Source organism: Equus asinus, chromosome 6 (assembly GCF_041296235.1).
Source record: "Equus asinus isolate D_3611 breed Donkey chromosome 6, EquAss-T2T_v2, whole genome shotgun sequence".
Taxonomy (NCBI): Eukaryota; Metazoa; Chordata; class Mammalia; order Perissodactyla; family Equidae; genus Equus; species Equus asinus.
In genome coordinates, this window is record NC_091795.1 from 100,832,583 (window position 1) to 100,857,708 (window position 25,126).

At 43.2% G+C, this 25,126-nt stretch overlaps 1 protein-coding gene across 25 annotated transcripts in view; it reads left to right on the forward strand.

Annotated features, from left to right (window-relative positions):
• MYT1L (myelin transcription factor 1 like) overlaps positions 1-25,126 on the forward strand; it is a 451,359-nt gene that overhangs the window by 16,799 nt on the left and 409,434 nt on the right. The gene's annotated exons all lie outside the window — the stretch shown is intronic.

A 25,126-nucleotide genomic window follows, 5' to 3' on the forward strand; every position in this document is an offset into this window, starting at 1 on the left:
TGTTTCGTCTTTGCTCCGGAAATCTCTCTGTGCAAGTAGAGGTTTCTCTTTTTCTCACAGAGAGAGGTATGTTTTAGAGATAAATTTATAATGAGCCCTATTACAGAGTAACGGTTGAGCCCCAAAAATGTTTGTAAAATTATGTATGAAGATAAATAGGCCATTCAATTCAGGCTTCATTATATCTTTCAAATTAGTAATAGCTTACTCTTCTATGTTAAGATCAAATTTAAACATGACTCACAGAATATGTAATATCTCTAAGTGTAAAAATGTAAATAATATTTTTCACTTATTTTATTTCAGGACAGGACCAAAACAGGGTTATGAAACCATGTCTTTTGACACTTTATTACAGTAGTGAACACTTCTTCACATTTCAGAGTTTCTTTGAGATCCAGGATGATAAGAAGCAGGGTCTTCTCCTCTATCAGCTCTTTGAGGAAAAATATCCAGCCTTCCTTCTTCTTATACAATTCCTAACTTTTTAAAAAAATAATTATTTCAAACTACTTTATAAACCTAAACCGTGCTTGACTAAAGCCTTATTCAGAATGTCAGATTTATTATCTGCTTTGAGATCCCGCTGAAATTAAGCAGGGGTTACTTCTACTGAGCTTCAGGCCTCTCCATAGAGCTCATCCTGAAATGACCGCTATGCACCCCTCCCAGCAGTTAAGGAAGCCGGAGTGGGAGAGGGCACGTGTAAAGGGCCTGTGCACCACTGATTGCACTCGATTTCCAGAGTTTCATTTTTATATCAACTGAGATTTTCAGCAAGTAATTGTGCTGAATTTTATTGTTTTTGTTTTTTATAGCAATGCCATTATTGTGTTAAGGACACACACACACACACACAAAGTACTGCTTCCTTCACTCTTTCTTCATTGATATATTGAAGATTGTGAATGTGGAATATAAATGCTTAATACATATATGTTCTGAAAGGAAAGTAAAAATGTAAGTAATTTCTCAAGTTATGTTCTAAGTTCATTGCTTTCCATTTTTCTTCTCAACGCCCAGGCCACCCACCATTTGTGTTTCTTCTCTTCATTCATTCTTTTCAAACTGTGGCCCCTCAACCATTAGCTCCTTTGCCAGGTAGCAAAGAAACGCTGTTTCGTCTCTGCTGTTCTTGTCCATCTTCCTCCTCCTCCTCTCAGCCACTTCGACCAGAAGCCCCCCTTACCCCATTGCTCCGTGTCCTACACAGCCTAACATGCTCCTCCCATGGTGTTTGGGTGAGGTGCCCTTGATGCAGTAAACATGCTCCCTTCTGTCCTTGGCTAACGGAACTCAGGCTGTGTCTCTATCTGTACAGGATCTAAAAATAGGAAGAATGGCTAGTGGGATGAAAGTATCAAAAAAGCTTCTAGTACCAAAAACCCTTAGTAAGATCAGACATGCTATATTCTGAGGGCGAGAACAAATTGCAGTTCTATTTCTCAGTGGTCAAGCAGAGAAAACAACCTGCTCAGAAACCAAAGGGAGAAGCAGTGGCAAAGTGCATAATCTGGTAGCAACATAAACGGGAACAGAATGGGAAAAGGGGGCAGCAAGGGAAGCTTGTCCTACTATGGGTGATTTTACGGGAATGGAATCCGAGCTCGGGCCCTGTGTTCTTATTTCCCCCTGAATTTCATCCTTCCCACAAACTTCATTCCCAAACCCCAGATGGGTAAGGTAGCATCTCTACCAGCGGTCTGGAATTGCAGTCTCTCTTCCCTGGCATCTATAAATCTGAGCTTGTTTTCACCCGAGCAGCATCGTCACACACACAATTAGATCCTGCCGGACTTGTAATTGAGCATTATGATTCATATGCATTACAGGCTAAGACATGAGCTCACCCAAGGACCTGACTACTGCAAGGAAATGGAGTTGGAATCTCAAACTCTTTGCGTATACCCTATTAATAAGTTGAAGCTGCTGCACATCACATTACTGGGGTTCAAAAAGTTTATGCTGGACTGACTTGATTAAGTAATTCCCAGGCCAAAGATTCAAGCTCTTTTGATAGAGTGTCTGTTCTCGAACCCGTGACAACATGGCGCTCTCAAGGAGATCTCAAGGCCAGAAGCAAAGTAGGCACACGATCTGTGTTTAATTGGACTGTGCTTATTGTTGGGGGACGGGGGTTTATTATGCTTCCCCTTTTGTTCCTGCTCCCCGCGCCAGGAGCCAGACCCAGCAGAAGGAGCGAGGATGCTGGTGGGCCTGGCGTCCCTTGAGCCTGCGCCACTCCAGAGTGTCAGTTCACACTGACTGCAGCCTGAGTGAGGCCCCCAAGTTGTGTGACGTGGAGGTCTCACCCTCATTCTCTCTTGGTGGCATCGTCCGGTACTTCAGTGAACCACAGTAAGGCAGTTCTAGGGCTCTCGCTTGTACCCATTTGAGATCAGCTTTGTTTTGCATCTCACATCTTGAGATCCCTTTCTGTGTTACATAAAAAGAACTGGAGAGTGTTTATTAGATGAGGCAGAGCAGTAACCTGATCCAGGCTCCTCGGCCACGTCCTTGTCCAGATACATCAGCACAGAATGCACAGGTCAGACACAAACACATGTGCAATGTGGTCTGGAGGAAACTGCAATGTGGTTAGTGTCTTCGTGCTCACGCTCCGTCAGCCAGGATTTACCATCAGCCTCCTTTTCTGATTCCCGTGTGATCTTGGTTATCAAAATCTTAAGTGCCTCACTTGTCATCCGTAATCTTGAAATCAGACCCTGCTGGCCATATTCAGATCAGGGGTCTAGAGGGAACAAAAGTGACAGCTGGGCACAGTGAGGTGTTGGTAGAAGTTTCGAGAGGCTGAGATGAGATGTCATTGCTTCAGTGTTCAGCCCAGTGAGCATGCTGTGTCCACAGACTCGATGGAGTAGGAAGTTTCCCTTTCTTCTATTTTTTTATTTGTTTATTTTTGTTTATTGGCTACAGGTGGAGGAATTTCCCTGCGAGCCCTCTTCCAGCTGAAAGGTATTCATCTGATTATTCTTTCATCCATTCCTTTAATCACTCCTGCGTCATATTAAATGCTGTGGGGGGCTGGCCCGGTGGTGCAGCGGTTAGGTTTGCAGGTTCTGCTTCTCGGCAGCCTGGGGTTCACTGGTTCGGATCCCAGGTGTGGACACGGCATCACTTGGCAAAAGCCATGCTGTGGTAGGCATCCCACATATAAAGTAGAGGAAGACAGGCATGGATGTTAGCTCAGGGCCAGGCTTCCTCAGCAAAAAGAGGAGGATTAGCAGTAGTTATAGCTCAGGGCTAATCTTCCTCAAAAAAATAAAAATAGATAAAAAAATAAAAATAAATGCTGTGGGTTATAAGAAAATGAATCAGAACTACCCTCTGCTCTTAGAAACTTCATAGACCAATAGGGAAGAAAAGACAAATTTGTAAATTTGATACCAGTGGTAAGGAACCATAAATTAGATGTTATGATTTTCTCAAAGGAGGGAGAGACTATGCCAAGCAAGACTAGAGAGGGCTAGCGTGGAAACGGTGGTCTTTGAGACAATCCTTGCACAAGGGCAGGGTTTCAACAGGTAATTATAGGAGCGGGGAAAAAATTAAGGCAGGGAAAATAAGGTGAGAAAAGCTCCTGGGAAAGAACGCACGTGGCTGTTTGGGGGGACGGTTTGGAGACCCTTTGTTGAGGGGAGGACAGGGCGCTTTCAGAGGTGTAGGAGGGGCCAGTGTAGCAGCACAGGTAGGGCATGGAGAGTGGTGAGAGTCACACTTACAAGAGTCCACGCATGACGAGAGTATGACTGTTCTCCAGATAATGGGAAATTACTGAAGGTTTTTGTGTGGTTGAGTGACAAGGCCACTGCTATTCTTTGGGATAATTAATCTGGCAGCCAATCAGTGGCTACTTCCTGCCAATTCTGTCTCTAAAATAGCTCTCCCAACTGTTTCATCCCTCATTCCTGCTACCGCTACTTTAGAGTAGACTGTCATTATCTTTCTCCTGGACTGCTACAGTAGCCTTAAATGCCACCTCCCCTCCACCCCCAACACACGCACACACACCACACACACACACACTCACACGCACACACATATCCCTATAAATGCATTCTACATTCTGTTTTTAGATTAATTATTCTGAAGGACAGCTTCGGCATTTTCATGTTCATACAACACTAGGGTCTTCCTATTTCCTACAGAATTAAAACTAAACACCTTATTTTACCATTTGAGGTAATTCCCCACCCGTTCTCAAGTCTGCCTTTCATTCCTGCACTATCCTAATCAATTTCAGATCATCAGAGCAAGGAGGAACTTGACTACCCTGGTCCCTGTGCACAGATGGTTCACACCATCCTCTCCAACTGCGGTGTCCTTCCCCGGGGTCTATGCAACCGTATCCCCTCCACCCTTCAAAGACTGGTTTACGTGACACTTTTCCACAAAGCCCTTCCTGTTCCTTCTAGAGGAAATCCAGCCCTCTTCCCTAGAACCTTTACAGCGTTTATTTTTATGGTGCTTTTCGTTGTTTACCTCACATTTATAGTTATTTACACAACAGTCTAACCTCCTGCATGAGGCTATGAAATACTGCTGCTCGTGTGTGTATTCCTATCCAAACGCTGGGCGTGGTTGGTACTCAGTAACTCTCTGTTGATGTGAAGACAGACTGGTGGGGAGAGACTGAAGTCAGCACCCTCTCCTCAGCTGTTGTAGTGACCAATACACCATCTTTTGTGGGGACCTTGCACGTCCCAGATTTTCCATCCTGATTTAATGTAAAGTCATTTATCCCAAGAGTGGTGATCATTTCATTTTGGTCTATGTTATGCTGTGTACCTTAATATCCAGAAGTAAGTGTGTTGTCATTGCACGGAAAGCAGTTCACAAGGTGCTTTGGACACTTGAATGAATGCATGTGTTGTGACTGTTTCTCCAAATCACTGGGGGCTTCCTGTAAGAATGATGTTGCCCCGAAACTGCTTGAATAAAAGTTTCATAAGTCAGATGTCCAGAGTCCTGTTTAAAAACCTTAGCCTTTCAGACACTTTATTTTTCTTCATCTACTTATGCAATAAGTATGTTCTATCTCATCTGACCATTTGATACCACTTTAAAAATAAGTAGTTGTGTATCTGCCACTTGAGTTCCAGCAACTGAGGAGGACCCTTGAAAATCCAGACTCCTGGGGCTTGTTCACAGCAATTGATGCTGGTGCTGGAAGGGAAGTCGAGCTGAACTCCTGGCAAGGGAATGCTTTCTCTTTTACTCAATTTTTCCTCCCACCAGGGCAGGAACCAGTAGGAAGCAAGGAGGAGTTTGGGGTGCAGATTTTCAGAAGGCACGCCCTCTTAGAGAGAAAGTCACATGGCAGAGAAGTCTTTGACCTCCTCTTGTCCGGGCTCAGAAGAGTTACCACTCTGATTCTGAAAACAAAGGGGCCATTGAAGTTACATGATCACTGGGCCCCAAAGAAGACATCATCGATAAGTGGCTATCAGACATCTTTACTAGCTCTGTCTACAACAGGGACCTTAAGACACAGTGACGTGCCAGCTCCTTTGGTGGTGAAGAACCCTCTTTGTTTTATGATCATTTCAAAAACTATTTCAGCAATTTAGACGGTATGGCTATGCTGGATTAAACCTATTCGGGGACAATAGATAGTTAGATATTGTACTTCATTTCTGTGTATTTTAAGCCAAAAGTTGGCTTAAGGGAGCCAGTTTATTTTTTTCTTTTTTTTACACATTTTTAAAATTATTTATTTATTTATTTTTGAGGACGATTAGCCCTTAGCTAATCCTGAGATGTTAATCTGCTACCAGTCCTCCTCTTTTTGCTGAGGAAGACTGGCCCTGAGCTAACATTCATGCCCATCTTCCTCTGTTTTATGTGGGACGCCTGCCACAGCATGGCTTGACAAGTGGTGCAAATGTCTGGACGTGGGATTTGGGCCGATGAACCCAGGGCTGCCGAAGCAGAAGGTGAGAACTTAACCACTGCGCCACGGGGTTGGCCCCTAAGAGATCCGTTTTAGCCTACTAACATAGGAATGAATAGAATCGGTGTGGTCCAGTAAAATGAAGTGTGCACTGTGACATATTCTTTGCACACTTTCCCTGCAATGTTTAGCTGGGATTTGCAATTCCCTCTTTATTTACTGTCTGGGCTCTGCTTAAGTGGTGACGGTTTGTCGATTGTACACGGCTTGTGATGTAGGTATGCAAGCTTCATAATCATTTTACCTCATCTCCAAAGTGAGTCTACTTTCCAAATGTCATGGAATAACCTCTGCCAAGCCTCTCAGACTATTAGTGATACAGGTACAAAGAAGTAACTCTCTCTGTGAGACTTCTTCACCAGGAGTGAGCTGAAAGGAACAAAAGATTAAAAAAGAAAAAAAAAAAGTAACCTAGTGCTTATTAGTAAATAAAAATGAAGAGGATGAGGAAGAGCATTGGTACAAAAAGCACATGAAAGACACCGGGTGTGGACCAGAGGAGAGAGATTTGAGCTGCCCTCTTCTTTCCAAAGCTCGGGTCCTGTTGCCCCTCGTCTGTGAACCGACACCACCCTTTAGGCATCTGCTTCTCTTCCTGCTCCAGTAGCTCGTGCCATCTATTCCACTCACTTGCTGGTGTTCTGGTCACCTGACTTTTCAAGCTACTCATTAATGAATGTTTTCATTTCCTACCAAAAACTAGATTGTATCTCCTCGAGAATGTGTATTATGCCTTAAGTGTATTAATTTCTGCCTTATGGATTTTCCAGCACCTTACACACATAAAAGGTGTCCAGTAGAAACTTGATTGATTGTTAGACTGATTCAGGATCTAAATGGCACATATTGCTACTGTTCAGTTAAATCTGTGTGGCTACACATCTTCATTTACCTTCTGGTATCATTTTTGTTTCCTGTTTCTTCATAATCCCAATTCAACTTTTTGTTCTTGGCCAAAACAGTGTTCTAGAGACACTGCAAACAAGAAGCATGAAAGAGCGAGGCCTGGGTTGCTGATGCCTGTGGGGGCCCGGGGGCTGGGTGTGAGTCGGGACGCTGGTGTGGCTCATTCTGAGGTGCTTCCTCTGTGGGCCACAGACTCAGGGAGGACTCTTGAGGGGGTATCCTATTTCCTACCTTGTTCTCCTGAGAAGGAAAGTAGCAAATATTATTTTCATTGGTGATGGTGTTTGTTACTCACACAGCCATGGACTGGGGTCATTTTCAGACAAGCTGGCTTTGTTTTGCTTTGGTTTTGTTTTCAAAGTCTCCTCGTGGCCTCCAGGGTAAATAAATTGCTCTCGACATGGAATCCTGTAGGATGCATGTGCCTCTCCAGCATGACCTGTTGAGAACTGTCCCAACACGGTCCTTACACCACCCAAGCACATCCCTTCAGCTGAAATAAATCCGTGGTTCTGCTGACTGACGGCTCAGGGAATGGGATCCCTCACCCCAATAGAAGTCTCGTTAAAGGGTGATGATATTCCTTAAGAAACAGTAACATTTGATTTCAGGTTTTGACTGCATCTCTCTTTAACACATTTTGGTAAACAAGTCAGTTGACAGGAATTTACCGAGCTCCTGGTCTGTACTGAGGATGGTACTAGGTGCTCTGAGGACGTGACCACAGTGAGTTTGATAAAAAGACGCCCTGCTGGAAGACGGAAGGATTCTAGACTTTACCCCCAAGTGCAAACTCAGCAATCAGACTGTTGCTGTTCCAGCTTTATGTTGTCCACTTTTTCGACAAACTACCTTATATCTGACACTGTATCTCCACCTGTAAAACCAAACATAACATAAAGATATTATGTTTATCCAGGTTATTGGAAGGGTAAAATAAGATAATATTTGTGAAATGTCAAAGAGGTTTCACAAACTCTATCTAGTACTATGATGATAGCTATTCTTTTTTCTTTCCTTTTTTTTTTTTTTAATCACTTTTAACCTAGAATCGAGGACAGTGTCTGATTGCTCACTCTGGCAAATAGTAGATGCTGAGTAAATGTAAGTTGAGTAATTTTTTGAATGGCTAAAAACAAGACATGTCCTTACCCCAAGTGATAATGAATGCTGATTATGATTGAAGAACATTCATGAACAACCCCAAAGTCAGAAGTGTTTTTGCTTTTGCATTAAAACACAAACAAAAATCCTATTCTTTCAAGGAGTCACCTGGCCCTTCTTTCAAGGACTTTGTTCATACAGCAAATAATTGTTGTGTATTACCATATCTATAATCTAATTAATAATTTTGACTTTAGCAAAGTTTTGGATGAGACAAAAGAACCCGTTTAAATCAGGTTTCTACTTTTTGTTCAATCCCAGCCATTTGAGCACACTAAGCTGTCGATCTTTCTAGGGACGGAAAGAACTCATTGTTCATTGTGAGCAGACATCAGCTACCAGAATGTGCATATATCAGCATATTTAGTGGCAGGCATAGTCACTGCAATTTGACATCTCAGTCAAGTTTGTCTTGAAGTCTGGCAAAAATAGAAATACAGCAAGCCCTCCCCCTGACGATTCCAAAGGAAAAGTGGTCCCACGTTTCCAGAGCACATCTTACATAGATGAGCAAACTCACAGGAGGGAACAAACAACACCATGTCTGCGCTTGTTTTTATCAATTTGGACAAAATATCCTGAATACTCAGACAACGCTTGCTGACTAATAAGTTCATTAATCACTCATTTATTCAGTCTACTGAAATTTCAACCTCAAGTCTGGATGAGTGCTTGTGTGGGGAACAGGTTCTGCCATGTTTTGTATTTGTGAAAATAGTGGTGCGTCAGCTTATTTTCCCCTATGTTTCTGTGTGCATGTACTGCAGAAGTTGTGAAATGTGCTTGTGTTAATGTACTTTACAGGTAACTGATGGAGTAGTATTAGTGGGTATAGATGTTGGAGTAGACAGAGGGCCATTTGTGAGCCTGACCCTCCTTTATAACACATCGAACCATTGTTTCTTTATTTTGTATCAACAGGATGTAGCTCAGAGCCTGGCACATAACATATATGTGAATTTTTTTTGTTGATCACGTTCACATGAACTAAACATTTGGGCTCTGTCGTGGATCTACATTATAATTCTATATTTAACTCTTCAATTAAAGGAAACTTTATAAGGGCTATATTCACCAATCCTTACATTCTTGTTTTATTCTCTGCTATAACCAAGTGCTGAGAGCAGTGCCTAGCACAGAGTAGGACGCAAAAATGTGAACTGAATATTTGCTAACAAAATGATGAAAAAATAAATTTGTCCACCTACCTATGTGAAATGGGAGATACTGAAGTTCAAAAGGGATTTTCAACATGTCTGTTTCATATGAAGTTTCCTTGCATAGAGAGAAAATGAGACAAAGTAAAAAGAGACAGACACAGGCAGGCAGAGACCGGGAAACAGAGAGAAACAGAAGAGGCAAGTGAGATGAGATACTGATCCCCAGATAGGGCGGCAGGGGATAGCACAGGCCTGACACAGAGACGAGGGCGCAGTGACCTCCACCAACTGCTGGTGACGAGCGGCAATGAGGATCTCTGTGGCCTTGGCACGGCCCTCAAGAGCCTTGTGCCTGAGCAAGCCCGCTGCTGTGACCCGCTGCTCTTCCGGGAGAGCGCAAGAAGAGCAGGCGTCAGGGGAGATGAGCGACCCTGCGGCCAAAGGTGGGCCCGGCTCTGTGGGTGCTTGTTCCGAGTACCACGCAGATCCACAGATATGTGGAGCTGCTCTAGGCTGTTCTGGGAGTAAAATCAGACTCCTGGACCGTCAACTCTCTAGGAATCTTCTAAGAATAATTGCACTTATTTGAGATGTCTGACTCCTCTCCTTTTCTCCCCCTTCAGAGGTTAGACAACTTGGAACGCACAGTTAACAAGATTCCTTTAAAGTATCACCTTGCTGAGAAAAGAATGCTTTATTATTATTTGGAAAGAGGTGCTTCATTTATGGGATATTGTTCAAACTGAGAGAATGTGACTATGTAAATTACTTGGAGAAGTATATACCCCTCAAAAATGAGATACAAAGAGAAAGCTTCGTGCAGTGTCTTATTTTGTTGGACTCTGAAGGACTGGTTCATGGCCAGGCCCGTACTACCTACAGCTGTTGATACGAGCGTGAGAGTTGATGTTAGAAATAACATCCTGCACTGCTTCAGCAGTTCCCTATGAAACAAAGAAATTAGGAATATTTAGGTTATATGTCATGTCAAATGTTCACTAATAAATAATAGGAGTTCCAGAGGGAATCAGAAGTAAATCTCTACCTCGCACATAAACAATTATGTGTGTTTTGTATGTTTATTTGAATATTTGAAACATACAATATCAAGGTTATTCCCAGTAACTTGCTGTACACAAAGTTGTTACATACAAAGAAGAAACATTCCCACAAAGAATTTGAATTTCCGAGTTTACTTAATCCCCTTTCATGTCGTTCCCTGATCTGAAACCGTACTGACCATTCTAGTGTTTCATAAGAATGAACTGACTTCAGGCCAGGTTAAACGGCTTGGGAACACTCCAAAGTCATTGGCGTACCAAACAGTATTGATTTTTTTTTTCCCTTTGCTTTAAAGTTAATTAAAAGGATACGATACATCAGCAAGCTGGTGGAAAATCATCTAGAGCCAAAATATGAATTAGAAATCTGACAAGTGAAAGATGGCGACGGCGTCGAGAAAGGTTGTGGTGGCATTGGGTGCTTCAAGAGCGTCTTGAGTGGCTCTCTCCTCTAGTCTATGCCTACGGGAGACTCTGTCAGTTTTAAGGGGTGGATGAATCAGCATTAGACAGAGCTAAAGAAAAACAGATGATTAACTATTTGGATGTTGGAGTTTCCTATTTCATTGATAACTGTGCTTTCATTTGAAAGAAAGAAATCCAGTAGTATATTGTTTACTTAATAAGCGCTGAGAAATACAGTGGGTACAGTGCCGCATTTTACCTGTAGCCGTGTCTGGGAGGAAACAGCAAACCTCCCTTTTCCAGTGCAGACCCCTGGGCACTCCCTCCTCCCTCCCCATACCCCCTCCACTGAGACCCGGAGCTGATTGGTGGACACGCACGCTTCCAGATCACAGACACAGCCTCCTTCCCCAGGACCAGCTCAGACCAGAGTCCTGACTGACGAGGCAGAGACTGAGGTCTCCTCCTGCCCCAACAAGGGGTCCCTCTTGGTGACAAGTGGGTGGAGATGCATTGCGAGAAGATGATGGCCGATCTGTCACCTGGTTCAGAGTCACGATTTCCACAAGTGCATGGCTACTCTGCCTCAGCGAGACCTGCTGTGTCACATCCTTGGAGAGGAGCCCAGTGCTTTCTGTTTCTTGAGCAAACCATGCCCCTTTTAGTAAACACAGAGTTATCGTGGCCAGAGCGAGAGTTTTGCCCAGCACTGCAAACACGTGTACCATTCACGTGAACTTCAGTGGAAAGTGACTGCTCGGGAGCAAGTGCTGTCTGGTGGGTCTCAGTGTTAAAATTTTAGAACCCCACGAATGCCGCTGGGGTCCCCATAAATGGTCCTGTTTGCCTGACTACAGATTGCATTATTGTACCTCTCCTGGAACGAAGATTTTTCATATCAATGACTGAATGCAGAATATTTATTTTTAAAACACAGGGGAGTATTTATTACATTAAGGATTTGTGCTCTCTCTTTTTTAAGAAAAGTCTTTAATTTGAATGAAACATCACAAAACTTTATACTTTTATGGTCTGTTTCCTAATTGCAGCTAGCAAATTATTGCTGCAAAGGCATTCTTTATATTAAAACACCGCTCCTTCGTGAAGATTTCCCTGGCAAATCCCATCCCAGAAGGATGTTCCCACTTAGGCTGCATCGAGTGATTTCACATCTAATTGTTCATCACTTAGGTTTTCACTGGTTTCTTTTTGACTTCTGTCTCGTCTCCTCAAAGACAGATAAGATCTTTGAGCAAAAGATCTAAATTCTCCCAGCATCTCCCATTGTATTTGGTTATCAGGAGGCACATAATGAATAGTTCCCAAAAAAATGTGTGTATGCCAGTTGGTTTGGAAGTCGAGTGTGTCCATTTATATTTTAGCCCAGAATTAAAAGCTGAGCTTAATCAAAGATCAATCTGGTCCTCACGGCCCATAATTACTAATTACTAGGATACTTGGGGGACTAAATATGCTGAGGATATTTATGGATATTTGCTTCCCATAGCTTCTTTCTGGGTCAGTCGAGACTACCCAAGCTTTCTTCTCAGACCGTCACCTCAGAACTTCAAGTTCCTAGGAACATTGAAACTGAAGTGAATGTGAGAAAGAATGAAACGTGTTGAAATGCTTAATGCCTTTTGGGGGGTGGGTAGTAGAATACGTTTCTCTGTTTTTTATTTTTTTTAATGTGCTAAGAACACTTAACATGAGATTATCTCTTAAAATTTTAAGTGCACAATAGCTTATTGTTAACTATAGGAACAATGTTGTACAGAAAATCTCTAGACTTTATTCATCTTGCATAGCTGAAACTTACGAACAGCAACACCCCATTTCCCCAGCCCCTGGCAACCATCACTCTACTGTCTGTTTCTAAGAGTTTCACTATTTCAGATATCTCATTTAAGGGGAATTATGCAGTATTTGTCTTTGTGTGTCTGGCATATTTCACTTAGCATATCCTCCAGGTTCATCTAGATTGTCTCAAGTAGGATCTCCTTCTTTTTTAAGGACGAATAATATTCATATATATAAAATATATATATCACATTTCATTTATCCATGGACATTCATGCTGTTTTTATAGCCTGACTATTGTGAATAGTGCTGCAATGAACACAGGAGTGCTGATATCTCTTTAACATCATGATTTTAATTATTTTGGGTAAATACCCAGAAGTGGAATTGCTGAATCATATAGTAGTTCTATTTTTAATTTTTTGAGGAACATACATACTGTTTTCCATAGTGGCTGCTTCTGCTTACATTCCCACCAGCGATGCACGAGGGTTTTGATCATCATCGCCAACACTTGTTAGTTCTTGTCTTTTGGATAATGGCCATCCTCACGGCTGTCAGATGATATCTCATTGTGGTTTTGATTTGCGTTGCTCTGATGATTAGTGATATTGAGCATCTTTTCATGTATCTGTCAGCCATTTATATATCTTCTTTGGAGAAATGTCTATTCAAGTTCTTTGCCCATGATTTAATTGAGTTATTTGGATTTTGCTATTGAGTTGTAAGAGTTCCTATTTTGGAAATTAACCCCGTATCAGATCTATGTTTGTGACTATTTCCTCTGCTCTGTAGGCTGCCTTTTCACTCTGATTGTTTCCTTTGTTGTGCAGATTTGTTTTAGTTTGATGTAGCCCCATTTATCCATTTTTGCCTTTGTTGCTTAATATTGTTAAAATGTCCATACTATGCAAGTGATCTAAAGATTCAATGCAATCCCTATCAAAACTCCGATGGCATTTTTTGCAGAAATAGACAAACAATTTTAAAATTCATATGGAACGGCAAAATACCCCAGATACTCAAAGCAATCTTGAGAAATAATATCATACTTCCTGATTTAAAAACATATTACAAAGCTACAGTAATTAAAACAGTATTGTACTGGCATAAAGACAGACGTATAGACCAATAGGATAGAATGGAGAGCCCAGGAAAAATGCAGGCATATATGGTCAACTGATTTTTGACAAGGGTGACAAGAACACACAAAGGGGAAAGGACAGTCTCTTCAATAAATGGTGGAAAATGCTGTTGGTCATACTGGACAGCCACATGCAAAAGAAATGAAATTGGATCCTTATCTTACACCATACACAAAATCAACTCAAAATAGATTAACGACAAACTTAAGACCTGAAACTGTAAAACACCTAGGAAAAAAGTGGGGAAAAGCTTCATGACATTGGTCTTGGCAATGATTTCTCAGAGTAGCTTTGCTTTACTAAAATTTAGGGCTCATTTTTCTTACCTTAGATGGCTCCTCAAGGCATTTTCTTTACTTTTCTGGCCTTCCTCCCTCACTGGGAAAGTGCTTGCATTGTAATAGGGAGGCGGAGGAGGACAATATTTTATTCTGTATGAAAGGATACATTTGTTCTTCTTTGAGAAATCCCTGAACCCTCCCTGGAGTGAGAGCCTTTGAGCACACTGAGCAGCGCAGACGGCTGCGGGCGGGGTGGGAGGGGAGAGGGGAGTCGTGAAATTGCCTGAATGTTATGAATTTTAAAACCTGTCTCTGGCAGAAAATTAATAGGAATGCCATCACCCATCTGTAGAAAAGCACGCATTTGGTGAGAATCTTTTTCCCTGATAAGGGACAGGTGGATTCTGTCTGGTCCAAAGCACCATGACCAGGCGCCAAACGCCCTGGTGTGCCTGGGAAGGGCCTGCATTCCACCTGCTGTCCAGGTGCCCCCATCCACTTCTGTCCCAAACAAGGCGCCCTGGGTTGTGACACCCTATTGGTAGGGCTGTTCAAAGACAAATTTCAAGAAGCTTCAGACTCGAGCTGAGCAGGAAAAGATGACTCAGAAGGCATTTCTAGGCCACGGGGGCTGGTGCTACTTCGCTGAGAGGCCTTCGGGAGGCAGAGAAGCAGAGAAAACCCACAGAACTAATGCGCCTTAGTTAAGAGCTGCGCACGTCATGCTTAGCTGAAGTTGCAGGGGACCTGATATTTGCATTTTTACTGGCCCACCTGAAAAGCATCCACACTGCAGCTGGTTCCAGTACGCCCTAAAGAGTCCTCCAGAATGGTAGGAGAAAACCTGAGAAGGAGACCTCAGCTCCCCAGTGCAGGTGCTGTCCCCACCCAAGCAAGGGTAGTTGTTTTCCTGTGCATCAGGCTAAGGACTATGGTCTGAGGAGTCTCACGCAGGTTTACAAGCCCTGCACACACTGGGTTAGGCATGACAATGCTCTAGCCTTTTAATGACCTGCCTGTGAACATGGAAAGCTTCTTCCTGATGCTACTGAACTGTAGGTTCCTTCCGACTGAGGCAGGCCATGGGCTTCCTTCCTTAATGGAGAAGCACCAAGCTCCGCCCTGGGGTCCTGGGGAGACAGCGCATCAGGAGAACAGTCTCCACACTCCCGTCCCCATGACCTCTGTGCTTTCACAGTGATGGTCCTATCAGCCTCTTTCTCACTCCCACTCTCCCCTCCCTTTTCTCCTGGAGTTAATGATGATAGTGAAACAGCATTTCTAGGAAAAAGAAAATGTCTGTTGAACTGCTGAAAATATCAAATAAAAAAAAAGTATCATCTATACTCAAAAAAAATCCCAATATTGATCACAAGCTTTTGGAAATTTTTTAAATTTTTTAAACAAAGGGGGTTAAAAACTCAAAATGGAAATATTTGTCGTGAATCACATCCTTTCTCTGAACAATAAAAAATTTCATCTAAATGTGAATGGTAACGCTTTCCTAAACAGGCAAGCATTCTCTGTTGGAGAATTGGTCTGTTCTCCTAAATAACTCTTTTTCTTCCATTTGTTTTAAATGCCATGTTTCCTCTCCTCTCTTAAATAGCTGTTGTTTCAGGAGCAGCGACAGGAAGTTTACTTGCATTTCCAGTGACTTTTATATCAAAGTTTCTTAACCACTCAAGGTTCCTTTTGACTAATTCTGGCTTGGTTATAGGCATCTCCCAGAAAAACAATAAAATTTTCTGTTGCTTCCATATTTATCCTGCTGGGGTTTTTAAATGTGATTCTGCTCTTGAATTTCTTGCACTTTCTTGTATCTTGAATTTCTATGTATTTAGGTTGCCACCCTTTTGAAATAAACTGATTTTGAGGGCAGAAAGTCTGTGTCTTTCTCTGTCTCTGTCTTTCTATCTCTCTCTCTCTCTCCCCTTCTCTCTCGCTCTCTGGCAACATCCCCATTTGGCTCATTTCCCTTCCCCCATAATACAAAGCCTTGACACTCTGGGAAAGCCTCTCGCAGTGGCTGGATGGCAGAAGAAACTACCTAATGTCTGTGGTCTTGCTGAACGTAATTTACCAAATGGATGATACACAGCAGATGATACAGTTTTCAGGATACTTCGTGTTCAAGGTGGATTGCCATCATCCTGGTTGCCAATGCAGCGTGACTCCAATTCCCTCTGCCTAGAATGTCCTTCCTCTTACCCTCTTGTCTGAATCATCCTCAGGCTTCAGAGCTCTACTCCTGACTCCTGCCCAGTCTACGATTTATCTTTTCTGAGTTTGTATATATCTACTCCAAAGACCTTAGCACTTAGAATGTCATAGACTCTCTGACAGAGAAAGATGTATCAATGATTTCAGATAGTCCAGCATGTCTCCTAATTCAGAAATTCTCCCTAAAATCTCCCTGGTATGTATTCATCTGCTGATCCAGTGTTTGCTTGAATAACTACCATGATGGGGAGATCACTGCCTAAGAGGGAAGTGCATCATTTTTAACTGAACATGACTGATCTAGCTCGTGTACACTGATTGCTTCTGTACCTGGAACGTTAGCTGCTTGAGGACTGGGACTGTACATATAGATAAAGATATTGGCATAGGTTTGTATACCAATTAATATATAGAGATGCTGTGACACCCAACAGAGTGTTGTGCACGTGCTGCTGTTTTCAACAAATACTTAATAATTGATTTCTTCTACAACGTAAATGATGACATGAGCATCAGTTATAGTTGAGTGATAATGGATTACCTATGTATTCATATTTACATGTGGCTTAGATCCCCTCACCTCCCTCATAAAGACAACAGATTTAAAGTGAAGAATATTGAAAACAATTGGTCTCATTTGTAAAACGCAGCTAATTCCTCTAAAGCCTGTGTCCCTTCCCTTTTCTCTCCTCCGCTTACTTATTAAACGGCAGTGCAGTCTCCGTCCTTGGTTCAGTGTCTCACAGTGAGCTTTGCTGTCGCTGCTTGGCCTCAACTGCACGGTGTACAGCACGGGCCGCTAATTCTCCTTCCAGTTGATGGTTTGCTGCGCTCAAGGCAAAAGTCATATGATCTTGGTCTTTGCCAACTCTTGTCCCACATTCTTTCTAAAAGGAAACTGTTCTCAAATATGCAACGGGGACAACCGGATTTTATTGCGTTGGTGCCTGACCTGAGAATATCTCAGGGCTCTCGTTATTTCAGGGTCCCTCTGATGACAAATCGCTTTCTAGGCATGGTCAGGTGACCTAAAAACAACCAGTCAGTTGTCACCTCATCTGTGACCAAGTGCGCTTACCTCTCAGTCTTGTCATCCCCCAGTCACCTGAGGTTTTATGCTAATTTAATATTTTATACTGAAAAATGAAGACAGTCAATTAGATGCAGTTGGTTTTTCTCTTCTTCATTTATGTATCACCACTTCTCTCAGCTAGCCCAGCCAATGCCCACCGGCAGTGGCATCCCCAGTGCCGGCTGCTGCCTCCTTTCCACGCAGCCTGCGGAAGCGCGCCCTCAGCGCGCCTGCCAAGAGAAGAGCAGGTTGAGGTTTTGGAGCGAAGTCCCTTCCAAAGCCTGAGTTTCTTCCAAAGATCTCGTCCCACATTTTTCCTTTTTGCATACGCATTTATAAAATCCATCTGACTCCAGAGAAGCCAGGAGGGGGGCTGGGACCCACCCCCTGCCCTCCAGGCTGGCCCACCTCTCCAGAAGCCAGGGCTGCCCTGCTGGGCTCCATCTCTGACCCTGCTCCTCCCTAGGGACATACTCTCTCGCTGTTACTTGGTCATGGGTGTGTTTTGTCCCCTCCGGACATCCCCTTGCCTAGAAGCCTTTGTCTTTTTAAGAAAATCTTGGTAGCTCTAACAGAAGACGTGATCCTGTTTCCCGCGTCCACCACATGGTGCGTGAGCATTGGCCACATTCACCACTGTGCCGTCTGCCTACAAGTACCTCTGACCAATTGTGACAGCTCTTCACAAGGAACGCAATCAGTGTGGGGGAATGAAATTTCCTCATTTCGGTCATTCTTGGGCTCTGGGGATTCAGCTCTGAAATCTTCAACTTTCCTTTTTCCCTTACGAGCTTGGCAGGCAGCCCCTACAAATACACTGGCGTTTTCCTTCTGCTCCTCAGTGTTGTCCTTGTCCTTATTGTGGCTCGCAGCCCCCGGACTAGGAGGGGATGAGCCCTGCAACCCTGAGTGAACCCCACACAGGCCCTGGCATCTGCTCCGGCTGCGATGGGGGCTGTACTCCCTGCCCCCACCGCCTCTGGGCCGGCTGATCCGGAGGAGCCATCGCCTCCACTTCCTTGATCATGCCTCTGGAGACTTCAGAGCTCCTCTGAGAGCAGGATTTGCAAATGAAACAGGAATTTGCAGGAGAGAGGAAAATGTTCTTTTGTAGCATATGTTTCAGCGAAAAGAATATGCCCTGTTTGCTAGTCTCTCGCTAACTTTCACACCTTTGTTCCCCATCTTCTCTCTTGCACTCCTGCTCCCAAATTTCTTCTTGACTGTTATGCTTACAGATTTGGGGGTACAGTAAGAAGCACTAGTCAGGGACACTAGTTGGTCAGGCACTATTTATCCAATACGTCTGAGTCAGTGAAGGCAGACTTTCTTGTGATGCGGGAATGCTGAAGCCCATATAACTTTTCGGAATAGCAAACATAAGCTTTGCTGTTCACATGACTTGAGCACAGGGTTGCGTGTGGTACCCGAGGCTAGGACCACCAGGGGCTCTGGGCGGTTCACGTCCAGCTGTGTGTCCACCTGTCTGGTCAGGGGGCATGCTGAGCGCCCACACGGCACCCCCCCACCCCCCAGGCTCTGGAGGATGGCTCAGCCTGCCCCCTGCAGAGCTGGCTGTCTCTGGGATTTTCAGTGTCCTCTCCCACATGTCATGTCATGGCTGTGAGGGCAATACACGGTCCAGACATAAACAAGAAAATTAAATATAGCAAAGAAAGTTTAACTGAGGAATTTCCCCCAACGTTCCTTCTATAGCCAAACCTAAGGCTTTTGTGCACACTGTAAGATTTTCTCTAATTTTAGATTTATTTTTCCATAGGACAGTTGAGAATAGGATTGTTTCACTATCCCATACCACGGAGGTGGCAGGCCCCACCTGAGAAAAGCCCCACACCCAGATGAGCGGGATCCAAATTCAGCTCCAGGAACGACCAGGCTGCCCTTCCTGAGCCAGGGCAGCCCCACAGCGCGCCTGAGGCGGGGACACCTCCCCGAGCCCACCCAGGATGGGACAGGACGCGCTGCTCCTCTGCCCACCTTTGCTGAGTCTCCTTCTTCCTGCTCCTCATCTCAGGGGAGCAGAGAACCCTGCAGCCACAGCCCAGTGTCAGCCCACAGCAAGGCGACGCCCTGAGCGCTCCCCCTGCGGCTCACTGCCCTGCGCACTCCCTGGGACTCTGAGAAGCTGCCCTGGGCCAGAGGCCGCCCCTCCTGTGCATTTTCAGTGTTTCAGGGCTTCCTGTGGCACTCTTAGAGTCATACATTTTTAAGTTTCAAGAGATACCCCAGTAAAAGCTAGCACACTATAGAAATATTGAAACTTATTAATTGTACCAAGGGATCATGATGTTAGGGTCCTTCCCAAATCTGGGCATACAGAATCATCTACTTTAAGGGTGACTTACAGGTCAGGGTCAAGAGTGCAACCCAGCATTTGTCACATCACAGTGGGCCCTCCGAAAACGGCCCCGCCTCACAGCATGCGTGGACTGTTGTCACCATACACAGACAGGGCACTGAGCCTCAGAGCCCTCAGCCCACCTGCCTCGGTCTCAATAGGACAGCTTCCTCTTCTTGCTCCATTAGCGAACATGTCACCCTTTGTTGTTGCATTCCCCCCTGGGAGGTGAGCTTGTTTGGGACAAGGCCCTGGTGTCTCCCTCTTGGCTCAGTGTCATGCCGGAGAGTCACCTGTTTCAATTCTTTGCAGGGAGTAAATGCCTACTGGATTAAATCTGCTAAAATCACGGGCTTAAGGGACTTCCGGCTTCAGCGCCGACACATAAAATCTCAGGCTTATATATCCCATTGTCCTGAGTCCAGGACACTCTCGTCTTATATCATAAAGGGATTTAAGCTCAAATCACAAATCACTGGTTTCATAGTCAAGAGATAGAAAAGCCATACTGTGGCTTTGTAGCTAAAACTCAAGAATATGACCCTATTTTCTGATTTTTCGGTCATTCTCACTTTTCATGCTGCTTCTGCACCTCGTCCATGGTTTTGGGTTTTACTTCTCTGAGTCTTCCTTGAGTAAAAGTAGGATCTACACACAGCTGTATTTTCCTCCAGGCCTGTTCCTTGTATTTACGAATTGATTTTTGCAATAGCCCTACGAGGTGAGTGGGACAGGTGTCCTTATTATTTCCTCTTTCCTGTTTCACTAATGGAGGAGCTGGTTGAATTGTAAAGTTCACGCTGCGAAGAAGTGGCAGAACACAGCTTCAAACCTGGGATTCTTTAGCTAGATTTTAAGCCTTTCTTTTGAGTCAGTGGTTCTCAACCCTGGCTGCACATTAGGATCACCTGGGGAGCTTTTAAAAAAACTCTGATGCCTGGGCTTCACCTCAGACCAATTCAGTCACGGTCGATGCGGGTGGATGTCAGTGTGCTGTGAAACTCCCCAGGTGCTTCTCATGTGCAGCCAGGGCTGAGCACTCTGCTGCTTTCCCCCCTCTCTGTCAGAAAATGAGCATGGGGGAAACAGAGCCGACTTGTGTGGACAGGGTGCACGGACCACTAATAGAATTTTGACGTTGTGGCTCCTTAAATAGCCTCCCAATTGGTATGCACATATTGTAAGTAATTAAGTTTGAATGATTTCCTTTGTTTGTTATTTTCTTTGTGCTGCTTAAAATGTAGGTTCTTGACTCATGCAGACTGAATCAGAGTAACTTGTTCTTGCCTTTATACCAGTGTAACAAGGCACATAGCACCTCGTCTTCAAACAGAAGAGTTAGAGCTCGTCTGGTCCAATGGCTTTCAAACTTTCATTAGTGAAGAACCCTTTTTTTAAAACGAAAGCAGATGAAGTAGAAGCCAGGGCTCCAGACCTTTCCTGCTGGACTCTGCCGTGCTCTCCTCCCTCCTGGGCACGTGTGAACATTTGTTCAGTCAGGGGTTGATGTGACCTGGGGGAACTCAGAGGTAGAGAATATGGTGTGAAGATAAGTTGTGGAAGGTTCTTGTTTTACTGCTGAGGAAAATGAGTCCAAGAAAGGGATTCCAGAGTGAGCAGAGGAGCTAGGACTTAAGCCTAGAAATTCTGACTTTTCCTCTGCTGCCTTTTTATATGTGTACTGTAATTTGTGATTATGTGGCTGACATCATGATACTCAGGTGGGATGTTGTGATGGTGGGTTGCCAAGCCAATGTCAGAACATAAATACCCTGACTCCCACTGGGGATCCTAGACCTGACTTGGGGAGGTCTTCCCCAGGGAGCAAATTTCCTTTCACTGCACACTCTCCCTTCTCCTTTCCCCCACCTCCTGGGACCCACCTCTTGGGACCCTGTGGGCACTGGAGTTAGAGTGAGGCTGTGTTTATGCCGTGACGCAGGTGAGCTTGGGGTTTGGGGATTGCTGACTCTGTAGGCGATTAATTGGATCTACATCTAAATCTTATATTTTTGTCTCCTCAGACTGTACTAAGAAAGTCACATAATTTCTCAGATATGAAATGCTTTAAAATATCAGTCATGTACTCACCCCATTAGGAAAGGATTTTCGACTCTATTGCATTTACCCTGCTTTTGTTCCATTGGCAGTACTAAAGAGAGTCAGATTTGCATTGCACAGCATCAGGCAGGGGCACAGAGACCCTCCTATGCTATCTTATAGAAGATGGCTCTTCAAGGTAACACAGCAATTAGTTGGTTGTTAGGATGTTTTATTACTGTTGATACAAGTTGTTGCTGCATGGCAATGTATTTGAAGATACTTTTGCATTTACTTCTCACAGCCCAACTTGACAGTAAGGTGTATATGGAAACTAGCTCACTAAATGAAACTAATCTGGCCTGAAAAAATCATAATAAGCAAATAGGACATTTTTTTAAATTAAGAGTATAAACCTCTATACTACTACCATACTTGAAGTGTGGGGGGAAATAGTATAAGCCAGAAAAAAAATTGAAGTACATAAAGAAACAAACTTTTAGGCTAATATGCAAAAATACTTCAATCTATCTGCCAACATAAGATAGGAAGCCCTAATTAGCCAAGCAATGGCACCTGTCAGGGTTTTCTCAGGGCTCAGGGACAGTCACCCTTTATGTGTTCAGTCTCACTCTGTTGTCACTAGAGGATTCTTCTGCCCAAACAAGCGTCCCCATCACCATGGGCTCCCTTGGGGGACAGGGAATTTCGACCTTCCTCTCTCATCAAGAGCCACAGAAGCAGAAAAGCAAAAGAACGAGCCGATAGCTCATATAAAAGGGTTGAAAGTTTTTATGTGTAATTATCATAGAAAAAATAACTTTTATTATTAACGAACTTTGAGTTGAGAAGCTATCAATTTTAAGAAAAACCTAAGATGAGACCCAATGATACATCTAATGAGATGTCCGACTTCTGTTTTGAGAAGGCTATCGAAGGGACCAAATAACCATGTAACTGCCAGCAAGTTCTTGAAGTCGAACCTTGAGTTATGATATGGCTCCACTTAAATCTCCAGTATGTTATATTCCAAAGTTGAAATGGAATTATGGAGTTAGCCTGATTCATTAAAGTTTTAGTTGCACTGCTGTTATTATCTCCATGGAAAGCTCATTGCTTCTCCTCTGTTTAAAAGAGGTGATATAGATGCAGAAATAGCTATGATTTTATGTTTTTAAAAGATAGTATGAAATAATTATTAATTAACTAGAATATTTACATAAATTTAAAGACCAAGTTCCCTAGCTTACTGATAACCAAAGCTTAATTGTAAGAGTCAGAAGGGATCTTAAAAAATTATCTAATCCATTATCTTCACTTTACAAATGAGAAAGTCACCCTGAGCTTTTGAAATTCTGTCATTGTTCCATCCATAGTAAGTAGACTATTTATACTTTTAGATAGACTTAAAAAAATCAGGACTTCCCCATACTAGTTAATGGTTCTTTAAATCACTCAGTTCTGAGCATCTGTACAGATCCTAAGCTCAGTATCTTGTATTGCAGCCGGATGCTGGTTATGTGGGACTTAACAGAAAGTCTAAAAGACAATGGACCAAGTTAGAGTCTAGTCAATTGTTTTCAATGTTTGAAAATCCAACTCTGTTTTGGTAACCCTAAAATCATGTCACTTTTTTAGACTTACTGATTTTTTTAAAAAGAAAAATAATTGACTAAAAGCAAATCAAAACGATGTCAATTTTAGGTGAAATAAGTGCATATGTGTGTGTGCACACATCTACATCTGTGTTTCTTACGTGATTACAGGAGCATTAACTCTATTCATTTGCCATAAACTTTTCTTTCTAAGTGGAATGGAAACTAGAACTCAGCAAAGTTGTTTCTGATGCCAAGTCTGTTCCACAGATCAGCTCCTTCCCTCCCATTTTATGGCCCCTCCTCCCGTTCTGCAGACAACCATTCAGATGGCGGAGACAAATTAAGGCCTGCGTGTGTGCTGCCATGGCTCCCTGGGCCAGTACACATGCACTTCAGTTTGCTGTGTTGGTGTCACATTCACTACAGATGGCCTTGCCTGCTCTGCCCAAGTGCAGGGGACCATTTGGGACCATTTAAAACCATTAGACTGTTTATTTCTGACTTACAATAGGCAAGCTTACTCTAACCCAAGTAGAAACGAGATTTACTGTCATTTTCAGTTATAAAGTAAGATCCCAAGGACTGAAATTCTCTTAAGTATCTTCTAATGGGTTCTTTGTTTTACTTTTCCTGTTTATTAGAAATCATCAGAAACTTGAGATCTGCATTACTTCTTTTAATAGTGTATGTATATTTCATTTGATATTGAATGTTCTGGAATGGTCTCCACATTTTAATAATGATGATATTGTCCTGGAAGAGTCATTGGTTCTATCTGCAGAAAATAATGTTTCTGCATGTGAACCAAAGCATGTTCACAAGGGCTAAATGCATTTTTTTTTTTAAATGAAGACTCAGGATTAAAGTGTTGGAGTGTCTGAGAAATTGAAAGGCAGCCTGGAGATGTACAAAGAACTCTAAAGTCAGAAAGAGCTGGTCTTGAGTCCTAGCTGTGTGGTCAGCGAGTTACTTAACATCTTGAGCCAATGTAAAATGAGAATAATATTTCCGTCTTTGAGGATTAAGCGAGGTAATGGGCCCACAGTGTTTCATATCGAGTCTGGCTCCTCTTAGTCAGATATTCAGTAATGCTAGCTGTTGTTGTCTGTGCTGTTCTTAGCATGAAGAGTCTTACTCTTCTCACTATCGTTACACAAAATAGAAAGTGTGACTCTGGGCAGGCTTGTGAAGACCCAGAGAGGGAGGGCATTCCAGGTAGAAGGAAAGAATATATGCAAAGTTGAAAGCGTAGAATTTCATGTTTCATTTTTCCTCCCACAGAACTGCTAAAATTGGAATGAATATGGTTGGTGGTTCAGAAAAAGTTGAATTAATGTTCCAAAGGAATTCTTTTCCTTTTCTTCAGTCACCAAGTCCTATATGTAAACCTAGAAAATAGGAAATATCAGAAAATTCATTCCTCCCTCTTCCCATCTTTCTTTACTTTTTTTTAATCTATTATTTTCATTGTAGGATTAGTCCTGATATGGCCTTAGGTAAGCCATGTGATCTTGAGATCTTTATTTGATCCTACATGCACTGCTGTACATCCATGTGTTGCTTAACCACAGGGATACCTTCTGAGAAATGTGTCATTAAGCGATGTCTTTGTTGTTGAAATATCATAGAGTGTACTTACACTAACCGAGACGGTACAGCCTATGACACACCCCTGCTCTATGGTGCTAATCCTATGGGACCACTGTCGTATATGTGGTCTGTTGTTGACCAAAATGATGTGATGTGGCATATGACTGTGTTTGATTTCAGAGTGCACACTGCAGTCCAGAACCTTCTATTGATGACAGTGATTACTACCTGACAAGCAGGCAGTGTCTTGGGCATTTGAGCTCATCTCTGACTCATCTCCCTTTATTAGTAGTCTTTGTAGGGAGGCCAGAGACCTAGAGACTGACTCAAGTTTCACACACCTGACCT